Source organism: Lithobates pipiens, unplaced genomic scaffold (genome assembly GCF_037356315.1).
Source record: "Lithobates pipiens isolate NorthernLeopardFrog02 unplaced genomic scaffold, aLitPip1_a1.2 Scaffold_13, whole genome shotgun sequence".
Lineage (NCBI taxonomy): Eukaryota > Metazoa > Chordata > Amphibia > Anura > Ranidae > Lithobates > Lithobates pipiens.
The window spans coordinates 214813206-214825541 of record NW_027507718.1 but is presented as its reverse complement, the minus strand read 5'-3'; the positions used below and the strand labels follow the sequence as shown (position 1 = coordinate 214825541).

Below are 12336 nucleotides of genomic sequence, written 5' to 3'. Positions count from 1 at the left end.
TCCCATAAGTAATGCTGTACATTACCTATTTTGCAACACCTCATTCTATATGCCATGCTGTAAATGTTTGCTATTTCACAATGCCTCGTTTCATACACCATGCTGTATGTTCCATATTCACTTTGTTACATTAGTGACAGGGTCACTTTAAGGCCTTTTGCACACTGCTTATTTTTATTTTTTACTGAGCTAAAATACAGCCCATTAATTGTAATGTGCCTGTGCCCACAGGTGTGTAAACAAGTGCCGTGCATTCTTCAGTAAAGAAAAAAAAAATAGCTTTTTTGGTCAGTAAGTTCAGAGTCATGCATGCAAATGTGCACAAATGCCCGATTTACCGTATATATTGTGCGGAATGAAAAGGCGAGAATACGTTTCCACGCATTTGTGCACTAAAATGCGGGAAAGCATATACGGGAAAATGCACGTAAATACGCGCACATACGTACAAAAATAAATGCCTGAAAAACTGCATCCTCCAATAGGAGTATCATGTGCAAGAGGCCTAAAGGATAAGTGTACTTTTAAACACTCCTATCTTTTTCTGGCTTAATAAGACCCACCTTCCACCTTCAGAGGACCTGCAATATTTCTGCCAATGGCGTCTTTTTTTTGTTTTTCTGTGGGTTTTTGGTATGGGACCTTGTGATTTCTAGTTACACTCTGGTTTTAACCATTCCTTACCCCATCCCAATCTGCAAAAGCTTTTGCTAAAGATCCATGTTAACCATTATTTTTTTTTTTTTTACAAAGGTGCTCTTAGCTAGAGAGCCTTGCTTTCTACTGAGTATACAGTGGAAGAACAAATATAAAATGTATCTTTGCACTAAAAATGATAGTCAACAGGTTCTGGCCAGTGGAGCTATTAATTACATTACGGTTGATCACAGTAGCTGTGCTTCTACTATGAAATGAATTGTCCCAGGTTCCAGTAAAGCCTCTGATTCATCTACCTACTCTATTTAGACCAGTAGTTCTTTCCCGTCAATGCTTAGATCCAATATGTGCAGTTGGGTAGTTCTTATATCCTGTATATCCCAGCATGCAGCCGCTCCCTTGTGTCCCCTGATGTAAAACACTTGCAATAATAGAAATAATAAGGGTAGCACTATTTAAAACCTTTGATCCACACACTAACCCTGGCACTGACCTAGATCAAGCCTTGATCTAGGTATTTTTTCATTTATTTTCATTATTTTTTTTGTTTACATACAGTTGTTTGTATTGCTATCCCTTGTCTCCCTTGTCTCCCTTGTCTCCTTGCAGAGAGAGAAACAATGTATCTTTTCTCTCCATTCACAAAGGGAAAAACACAGGGGTGGGCTTCACAGTGACTAATCACTGTGATAGCCAATCGGAGGCTATCACAGTGATTAGGTGACCTGGAACTGGGGGTGCTGGGTCCCAATTGTTAGTACGGGACCTGGGGTCCCCGTTGAGACCCTGCTCTCAGCACAGACAAATACGAATACATGCGGTCCCACAGAAAAAAGCCCAGTCCAGTGAGGCCACATATGTGTACTGTCGGCGTGAAGGGGATAATGTCTCTCTTTAGCCAGTCATTTTTTGGATTAAGGGCTAATTCACACTGTTTGGGGTGACAGATGTTTTACTGCAACGCAAAATATCACCACAGGGATACACAGGAAACCATTGTTTTCTATGTGTCCCATTCACACAGCAATGCAGCCTAATGCTGCATTTTATCTTGGCACACTTTGCCAAATCACACTGCAATGTAAGGCAGCACAGTGCATTGTGCTGCCCTACATTGCTGTGAATGAAGCATACATTTTGTACACTTCACATAAAGTTTATTAAAAAAAAAGGAGCCGTGTAATGCACCGAATCCCACACCACACTACTCCCTACTTGAGCTGGAACACAGAGTTGTCGGAGTGGTGAGTCGCTCCGGTGGCTCTGCGCTGTAGTGCAAATTTGCCCTAAAGGTCAACTTCATGTTTATTTTTTGTTTTGTTTTTTAAGGTAAAAATGTTCACTTGATGTGTAAATGTTCTTTTAATAATCACACAGACCATAATGAGGAGTGCTTAGTCAGTTGAGTCCACTTTTACTTTTACTAGAGTGAATTCATACAATATGCAGTGGCAGACATTTTACCGCATGGTAAAAAGTTTCACAGCAGGGACACACAGGAAACTATTTTTTTTTCTAAGTGTCCCATGCACGCTGCAACACAACCTAGGGCTGCACTAAAATGCACACCTGCTGAAGTTTATTGCAGCGCAGTGTGACGAATCCCATGTCAATGTACAGCAGCGCAGTACATTGAATAGCTTTGGCAGCTCTCTGTTGCTGTGTGATTATAGCCTTAGGCCGCGTACACATGGGCGGATTGTCTGTCCAACTTAGTCCGCTGAACCGTGTTTCAGCGGACAATCCGCTCGTGTGTGGGCTTCAACGGACTTTTTCAGCGGACTGTCTGACGAACAAATTCTTACGGAATTTCCGTAATTTTGTCTGTTCAAACTTGGTTTCAGCGGACAGTCCGCTCGTGTGTAGGCAAGTTGGACGGACTAAGTATGGCGCATGCTCAGAAAGGATTTGCACGGCCGAAGGTTGCATTGCAGTGTATAGGACGTCGTTTTTCTAGTCCCGTCGTACGTGCTGTACACGTCATCACGCACGCTTTCAGCGGACTGTCTGCTCATCGTGTGTGGTCAAGTCCGTTCATTCAAATTTTGAACGGACTGTCTGTCGGATTGTCTGACGAACTTAGTTGGGCAGACAATCCGCCCGTGTGTACGCGGCCTTAGTCTTCATGTGCAAAAATTCAGTTGCACTGTCTGTATATTTGAATGCAGCATCCAACCTTTCACATCTACAGTACAGCTTAATCAGTATTACATCTTAAAAAATGCTGTCACCTAGTGGACATACTTAGGCTGTTTACTTTGCAAGTGAGGTTCCATTGTGCAAGGGAATTATTCTGAGTTTAGTTCATGTGGTGGCATTTTAATTTGCAAAGAATGTCACATCACATGCAAGGAAAAAAACAAAACAGCATTTTGCTTTCACAGGATTGGATGAAGAAACGCAGCAGAGCTTAACCTCATTCACTAAGCTCTGGGGCAAAATTTCCTTGCAAAGTATCTCTTTGTCTTTATCTTTAGTAAATTGTCCCAGCTAAGTTATCTATAGTACTTAGTAAGCAAGCATTAAACTCAGTCATCCTGAGATGCGAGTCAGGACCTGCCATAGGGAGGCATGGCAGGAAACAGCGAGCAGGCGCTGCCCAACCACACACCACAGAATGGGCCGCCATTCCTCATCGGGGTCAGCGGCAGCATGGCGAGCTGGAAATCGTCTGTTTGCTCCAAGGTTGCACAGCTTCTGGGACAAAATGAGGTGGACCATCATCAGAAGCAAGTTGTCATGTTGAGTCAACACAGTTTTTATCGGATACTGACTCCAGAGCAGAAAAGCAAGGCACTGAAAGGCCTGTTTAACTTTGATCACCCAGATACCTTTGACAATGAATTCATCTTGAAAACTCTTTGAGAAATCGTGGAGGGGAAGACTGTACAGATTCCTGTTTATGATTTTGTTTCACACTCCAGGAAAGAAGAGCCTATAACCATATACCCAACTGATGTGGTGCTTTTTGAAGGTATATTGGAATTTTATGTTCAAGAAATCAGGGACATGTTCCAGATGAAAATGTTTGTGGACACAAATGCAGATACACGACGGCTATCACGAAGAGTACTTGGAGACCTCAGTGATCGAGGTCGGGATCTGGAGCAGATTCTCTCACGATATATCACCTTTGTAAGGCCAGGCTTTGAAGAGTTCTGTTTGCCTACCAAGAAATACGCAGATGTGATAATTCCTAGATGTGCTGATAATCTGGTGGCCATCAACTTAATTGTTCAGCACATCCAAAATATCCTAAATGGTGGATTAACAAAGAGGCAGACTAATGGGTATGTGAACGGTTACACAAGCCAACGGAGTAGGCACCCCTCAGAATACAGCAGCAGCCGACCTCACTAAAGTTCCCCATGAATGTGTAATCTCTATATACTTTACACCAATACAAAGTATTCCACTACAACCTGAAAAGACAAACATGCTTTCTTTGGAGGAAATTTTTTTTCTATTGGCTAAATGAGCTCTGACCTTTTCTCTGCAAGAAATTTAACCTGACTACTTCACCAAGAACAAAACCTTCTGGAATTTCCTGCTCCGTCAGAATTGGGAAGCCTTGGCCTAATAGGATGCCTTTTTTTTTTTTGCTTCTAATTTCAATGGAGAAAGGGAAGGATGGACTTTATCTAAACTTGAACAACCAAACTGACTCCTGATGAAAAAAAGGTCCATAATAGTTACGTAGTTAGTAAGGTTGAATAAAGACACCAGTCCATCCAGTTCAACCTGAGTGAGTGTCTGCAATTGTCCCTATCCCAGTACATTGCACTCTCACATCAGTCCCTGCCCTCAAGGAGCCCACAATCCAAGGTCCCCATTCATATACTAGGGCCAATTTGGGACAGAAGCCAATTAACCTACCTGCATGTCTTTGGAGTGTGGGAGGAAACCGAAGTACCCAGAGGAAACCCACGCAGGCACAGGGAGAACATACAAACTCCAGGCAGGTAGTGTCGTGGTTGGGATTCAAACCAGCGACCCTTTTTACTGCTAGGTGAGAGTGCTAACCACTACACCACTGTGCAACCCTGTGAATAATCTACCCTGAGATCCAATTAAATCTAGATTTGTCTGTAATGTGAAATCCTGCACAGTTATTTGCCACAAGTATTTCCAAAACTTTGCCAATTTCAGTGTTATTTCTAGGGGCAAGATTAGTTAAATGGTCACTAATTGAGGCAGTGTCACTACCCCACAAGGTAGGGGTGCGATCCCCTTATATGTTAAAGGGCACTCCCCCCCCCCTTTTTTTTTCTAGATGTTAAACATCTGACGACTAAGGTGGGTAGCAGGGCATCACCACTTGGAACAGAAGACTTGCCTTTTTCCAGAGTCAAAAGCATGATTGTGGGTTTTATAACGTTACTCATGGGAGACCTTCATTTTTGTGTTTAAAGTTGGCAAAGTATTTATTTTATTTACTTTCTACCCTGTTACTACTTCATTCTTTTTTTTTATCTCTACTGTACTGTATTGTTCCCTTTCTAAATAAAAGATGATTTAATAAATTCAGTAATCTCGTTGTTCCCAAAATTTATATTTTTTTTATATGCAAAAAATTATTTTGAATCCCATCCTTTGAGATCTCAAATAACCTCATAGGAAACCCTAATCGGCCAGCTTCCCTTAATCAACTTCTACCGCTTGTTTGCCTTTTGTTATGAATCATACGCTGTGTTGCCTAATGCAGAGTATTTATTTTTGTGTTGATTGATTTTAGCACGTAAGCTCTTAAGAACTAGTTAAAACACAGTTCACTTCCTGGAACACATTGTAGTGAACAAGGAACTATTACAGAGTGTGTTATGTGTATTTAAAGCAAGCCTGTATTACTGAAAACATTTTAAAGTAAGCCTGACCTACCTTAGCTGAGTATGGCTACGGCCCTGATTTGTAGAGGCAGGGCCTCCTTCATGATCAGGCCATTTTTTGTGATACAGAACTGCGCTATTTTTAACTTGACAACTGCGCAGTCATGTGACACTGGGCCCAAATAAAATGTGTGTCCTTTTTTTTTTTTTTTCCCCCCCACAAACAGAGCCTTTTCTTTTCTTCCATCAGGGGACACAGAGCCATAGTAATAACTATGTGGGTTATATCGGCATATCAGGTGCTGGACACTGGCGCGCCCCTTAAGGCGTGAACTTGCCCCATTTAACCCCTCCCATTACTGGGAGTCCTCAGTCTTTTTGACAGTGTCTAAGGTGTTGGGTACGTGTAATGTGTGTACTGAGCTCCACGGGCACTAATCCTTTGATGAAAGCCAGCCATCCTGACAGGATCCATTCTAATGTCTCCGTATTGGGCTAAATGAATGGTACCCGGGCCTCGTCATACGAAGACGCAAGGTTTTTCTTGCGAATGCTTTAAAGCTGGGCCCTGGGATCCAGTACTTTTTGGTAGTAAGGCCTATAAAAGTTTACTGACAGGGTCTTCTCGCAGGTCCAGGATTGTGGGATTACCTGAGTGTACCCCTGTTCCTGAAGGTTTCCTTTCAAGGTCCTGCAGCCTACCATGAAAGGCCATGGCTAAACGGTGTCAGGCACCGGCCACACGGGTAGGAAGTAGAGTTCTGCAAGAGAAGCTACTGCCTGGCGGTGAAGGGACAGAGCAGAGTGGTTTCTGGTCAGATTTGGTGACACAGGCATTTTCCTTTTGGCAACATTGTACTGTATAGCTAGGATTAATAGCAGTTATTGTACTGTACTATAGCCTAGCAAGTGAAACATTCTTTTGCTGGTACTGCCTCTGCTTTGTACTGTAAGCTATGAGTGACAAAGGGACCAGGAACCCCTCTAAGGGGTTAATGGTATACAGCAAACTAAAAACCCTTCCCAAAGAATGTCTTCCTCCCCGAGAGGTAAAAAGAAAAATACGGCCAGTCAGATGAGCCGTCAAGGGTAGAACACTTATGTCCCTGTGTATTTCATACAAACAGGTTTTCTTCTATCATTTAAAAGATTATTGCTATGATGTCTCTCCATAGTAGGACTAAACATAGCAGATGCCCATCTCGTGTCAGGGCTGGCTTAGCCCTTCCTTCTCTGGGCTGGCTGCTCAGCTGTCGGGTAATTGCCAGCTCTCATCTCTCTCCACAGTCACCAGCTGTTCATTATCATGCTCGTCTGACCTGCCTACTTAAAGCTGTCCAGCTCACTTCACCTCTGCCTTCGCCTTGGTCACATCACAAAAAACATCTCCTGCGTTCTGTTTAAAGACTGGCTTGCTGACATCCCTTCTGGCTCCTTATCCTGCTTGCTGTTGCTCTACTTGGATCCCTGACTCTGGCCTGGCTGATTACCCGATCTGGTTATTGAACTCTGGCCTGGCTAACTACTCTATCCGGTTACTGGACTCTGGCTATGCTTTGACTGCGCTTTTTCTATTTACCTTTTTATTTTTATTTAATAAACAAGTGTGGTTTAATTGTACTTCTGTCTTGGTCTGATTCATGGTTTCTGACATCTAGTCCTCTGGGCCCTTTTGTTGAGGTGCAGGAGGCTGGGGATCAGGTAGATCTTCCCAAATATTGAAAGATACTTATTTTTCCTCTTCGGAGGATCCTAACAGGGAGGGAGTAGCTGCACAAGTCAGGTGTTTGTCTACTCCCTTACTCTAACCCTTTTGTTGCCTGCCACAGGCTCTTGAGGTATCTACCTCCTAATAGGGTTCATTTGAACCTCCCCCACCTGGGGATGTTTTTTTTCCTATTCATGCATAGCTTATGTATTCTGAATGGAAACATTTCTCTAAAGGAAATGATGGGTTCCAGCTATTAATGCTGCAATCACCTTAGTGAGCAGAGTCTCGCATGTCCAGTGGATAATGCACTGATGTTAAAGGATCCAGCAAGTTAAGGTTGGATTTTCCTTTTAAAGTCCAGATGTCTTTAGCAGTTCTGGCTGCGATTGGAGTAGCTCAGTCCATTAACCCTTTAACGTCTGCTCCACTATTTTGGTGGAACACATTTTGAGTCACGCCAATGCATTGGAATGTGGACTCCAAGGAGTTAAGGAACAGGTGTGAGATACCTGAAAGTTCTGCCTGATCAGCAGGCCCAGCAAGGGGCTGGTGTAGTTGACGCACTGTGTTTCACAGATGCTATGAAGGACTCAATCATTTAAGCCCTATGGCTTATACTTGGACTAGTGCATTTTTACAGAGGTCCATGGCTGAGAGATTGATCAGCAAAAGCACCAGGTGAAAACCCTTAGCCAGTCTGTGTCCCTTCCTGGGGTATGACTATTTAGAGTGGATAAGTACATCCAAAAGGGGTAAAGCTCTCTTTACCAATAAAGGAGGTTCAAATAGTTCTCCTTTAATCATGCAGCCTCTTCTAATGCCTGGGGTATCTGCCTTTAGGCGGTCTCGACGGGCAGCACCAGGATCTTGGGGCAGAAAGCCCATGAAGCAGAATGCTAAGGCCTTCTCATGAAGGAGAACCCCCAATCGTTTGAGTGAGGGGAAAGGTCCTGCGATTCTCAAGGTCTGGCAGGAACAATGTGGCAGAGTGATTTCTGCGATTTTATTTATTTATTTTTTCTCTAGGTTACATCTAAAGTTTCAAGAGCCAGGATGGCCCAATTTGGCTTTCGATCTGAGGGTCCGGGGTTCGGGTCCTGTTTGGGTGCTGCCTGTGGGGTCCTTGGGGCTGCTGATGCGGCAGTCTTTATGCAAGAGTGTCCATCTCCTTAAAGAATGCTCCTAAGGTTCCAGAGAAAAAAAAAAGAAAGAAGAGAAGTGTCTCTTTCTGGTCTCTGAATCAGCTGTTATCCCAGTCGGTGATATCAGAGATTCCCTTAGTGGAACAGGGTTTTTTGGATCAAATCTTTTAAGGTCCCAGAGCCAAGCAGAGAGGTAAGACCCACTCTAGATCTCGGAGATCTGAATCGGCACTTAAACATCTGATCCTTTCGTAATTCGATCGGCTGTGTCCATCCTGCAAGGAGGGTAGTTGCAAATCTCCATGTGCCAAAGTTTCCCGCTTACCAGAAATCTCTGCGGTTTGAAATATAAAATAATTTGCATCAATCGTAGCTCTGCTATTCAGCTTATCCACAGCACTGAGTGTTCTGAAAGATTTTGGCACCTCCTTTAGCCAGGTTAAAGGCTCAAGGCATAGCGGTCCTAGCCTATTACAAGATCTACTTTAAATAGATCATTCAGTCTCAGGTCTAAAACCAGAATCTGATCTCAGCTGTAGATAGCTGAAATCTCTAGGTTGGATTCTCAGCCTAGGAAGATTCTCCTTAAAACCACCAAGGAGGTTACTTGGGGGCTGGTTATAGATACCATACAGAAGAAGGTATTCTTACCCCAGACGTGAATCGGTTCCATTGTAGGACTAATTCAACTTATCAGGAAAGGAAAATTCCTTCAGTTTGGCTGCAGGAGATTTTTAGGGGAAATGGTGGCCTCTTTCAAGGCTGTCCCTTACGCGCAGTTTTATTCAAAGACTGCTTTAAGACACCATCCTGTCAGTCTGGAATAAAGAAGATTCAAGCCTTGTTAGTTTTCAATACTTTGGCTCCCGACATAGGTCAGAGCCTAAATTGGTGGTTGTTATCCAGCAGGAGGGAAAATATCTGTGTTAACAGATGCCAGCCTTCTAGGCTGGGGAGCAGCCCTGGTAGAAGATTCTGTCCAGGGGAGATGGTCCAGGTTAGAGGACTTTGCCTATCAACTTTGTTGGAAGTTTTCAGGCAGTACAGCTGGTCATAGAATCTTGGTGGTCAGATTACGGGACTGTCCTGACAGGATTCAGTCTGACAGAGCCACAACGGTGGCTTACATTAATCACCAGGGGAGGCACGGGAAGTCATGCAACCCAAAAAAGAGGTGAATAATGTTCTAGCCTTGGAAGAACATAACACTCCTTGCCTAGCGGTAATTTTAATATTTCAGGCGTACTACTTGAGACACCAACAATTATTTCCAGGAGAATGATCTCTTCACCCCGACATCTTCCTAGCAATATGTCAGATGGGGTACTCCGGACCTATTTGCGTGCAGATTCATTAAGAAGGTCGACAACTTTATGTCAAACAAGGGGTCTGCTAGCAGGCGGAACAGATGCATTAGTCTTCCCAGGGGATCAGTTTTCACTGATCTATGCTTTTCCTCCAGTTCTGCTACTTTCGCTCCTTCTCCGCAGGATTAAGCAGAAACCGAAAGAGGTGATTCTGGTGGCCCCAGCCGGGTCCCAGAAGATCTTAACTTATCTATTATAAAGAGGGCAGTAGAAGTCCTTGGACTCTGCCATTATAGCCAGACCTTCTTGCACAAGGTCCGGTATTTCATCATACTTTACGGACAAGGAGTTTAACAGGTTTGACTGTTTAATCCCACTCTATAAAAGATTGTGGGTGATCTCCTTCAGTAGTGTCTACTTTGACTAATGCCAGGAAGATGGCTTCCAGAATCACTTACTATAGAATATGGAAGGCATAGGTTTCTTGGTATGGATCCAGGGGTTGGCACCTCAGGAAGTATGTCAATAGGCAGGATTCCTAATTCCTGCATATGGGATCTGAAATTAAGCTGGCCTTGACTTTCATCAAGAGCCAGATCTAGGCCGTGTGAATGTCTTTTCCTATGACCTCTTGTTTCCCACTCTTGGTGCGTAGCTTATTAAGGGGTAACACTGTTTATTCCCCCTATCAAGGCACCTCTAAATCCTTCGGATTTTTATAATTGGTCTTGTCGGCTTTGTTAAATCAGCCGTTTGAACCTTACGAGATATTCTCTTGGTTCTTTGACAAGAAAGATAATCTTTCTGGTTGCCATTTCTTCTGCTAGAAGAATATTGGAACTAACGGCTCTGTCTTGTAAGAGCCATATTTCATCATGCATAAGGACGAGGTGGTTTGATGTCGTCATCTTGAATTCTTACCAAAAGTGGTAACAGGTTTTCATTTAAACCAAGATATTATTCTGGGGAAGAGAAAGCATTACAGTTTCTTGATGTAGTAAGAGCGATCCGAATCCACTTAAGGGCGACCGCTCAGGTTTGCAAACACAGGTTTTGTTTGTACTGCCAGAGGGTCCAAGATATGGACAGGCAGCGTCAGGATCCACTATTTTCCAAATGGATTTGTCAAGTGATTGATCAATTTCTGTTTAAAGAAGAAAATTCTTCCTTCTCATATTAAGAGCACATTCACTCAGGGCGATTAGTGCCTCTTGGGTGGTGCATCATCAGGCCTCTATGGCTCAGATCTGTAAGACCGCAACATTGGTCTTTGGTTCAGACGTTTATAAGATTTTGTTCAAATCAATATTAAAGGTCATAAGGATATTGCCTTTGGGCACAGCATACACTGCGGGCTGCAGTATGAGTCCTCTGGCCTCCTGTTTCCTCGATTCTGTCTCCCCCCCCCCCCCCCCCCCCCCCCCTTCAGTTGCCATTGTTATGGGACATCCCACATAGTTATTACTATGGCTCTGTGTCCCCTGATGTAAAAAAAGAAAATAGGATTTTTAAAACGGCTTACCTGTAAAATCCTTTTCTTTGATGTACATCAGGGGACACTTATACACTTTGATTGCTTAGCTACAAAACTGAGGACTCCCAGTAATGGGAGGGGTTATAAGGGGGAAGTTCACGCCTTAAGGGGCGTGCCAGTGTTCAGCACCTGCTATGCCGATATAACCCACATAGTTATTACTATGGCTCTGTGTCCCCTGATGTATATCAAAGAAAAGGATTTTACAGGTAAGCTGTTATAAAAATCCTATTTTTTTGTTGTTTGATCACCTCAAACCGTTCCTTCAAGAGCGCATGCGCCAGTAATGTTACTGGCTGCATGTAATGTAAATATCTCCTAAACTGTGCAGGAAACCCAGGTCCTAAGGAATAAGGACTCATCCGATTCTGTTATTCCTATGACTTTGCAAGATGTCAATTTTCTAGCTTCCAAAGTTTAACATTGCATATTTCTCATGGTGCAAGGCAAGGAAATTATATCCCAGGAAAATCTCTATGGGATGAATCCTGTCTTTTCCCCAGTCTGGCCTGGATCACCATCTGGCTCTGAGTACCATCAAGGGTCAAATTTTAACCCTAGTAATTCTCTTACAAAGACTGCTTGCCTCGCATTCCTTAGTGAAAGCCTTTATACAGAGTATTGTGAAGATGGTTTTCCTGTACGTTCTTTAGTGACACTGTGGGATCTCAACCAGGTTTTGTCTGGTTTTCGAAAACAGCCCTTTGAACCTATCAGGGATGCTTCTTTGTTTACGCTCATTCACAAGGTTTCCTCCTTCATCTCCACCACTTCTGCAAATAGATTTTCTGAGTTTGTGGCTTTAACCTGTAAAGAACCCTTTTCTTGTACTGCATAAAGACAAGGTTGTATTGAGGTCTAAGGTCTCTTTGCTTTCAAAAGTGGCGTATTCCTTTAACATTAACCAGGACATTGCTCTCACACCTTTTTGTCCTGCTCCAAAACATCCCAAAGAGTCAATTGTCGGGAAGTGGTTTTGAAATTATCTCACAACGAAAGCTTTCTTTAGATTGACTAATACTCTTTTTATCATTCCTAACAGCCTTCTTCCTGTTCTGCTATCGATAGGTGGATTCAACAACTCATCATTCAAACCTATAAGCTTAAGGTTCTGAATTTCCCTGTTAAAGCCAACTCCAATAGATCAGTTAATGCTGCA

The 12336-nt window shown here is 43.2% G+C and overlaps 1 protein-coding gene and 1 pseudogene across 1 annotated transcript in view; both read left to right on the top strand.

The window, feature by feature from the left end:
* Nucleotides 1-12336, top strand: part of SH2D4A (SH2 domain containing 4A) — a 174252-nt gene that overhangs the window by 152964 nt on the left and 8952 nt on the right. The window lies entirely within an intron of this gene.
* Nucleotides 3229-4854, top strand: LOC143976073 (uridine-cytidine kinase 2 pseudogene; annotated as a pseudogene).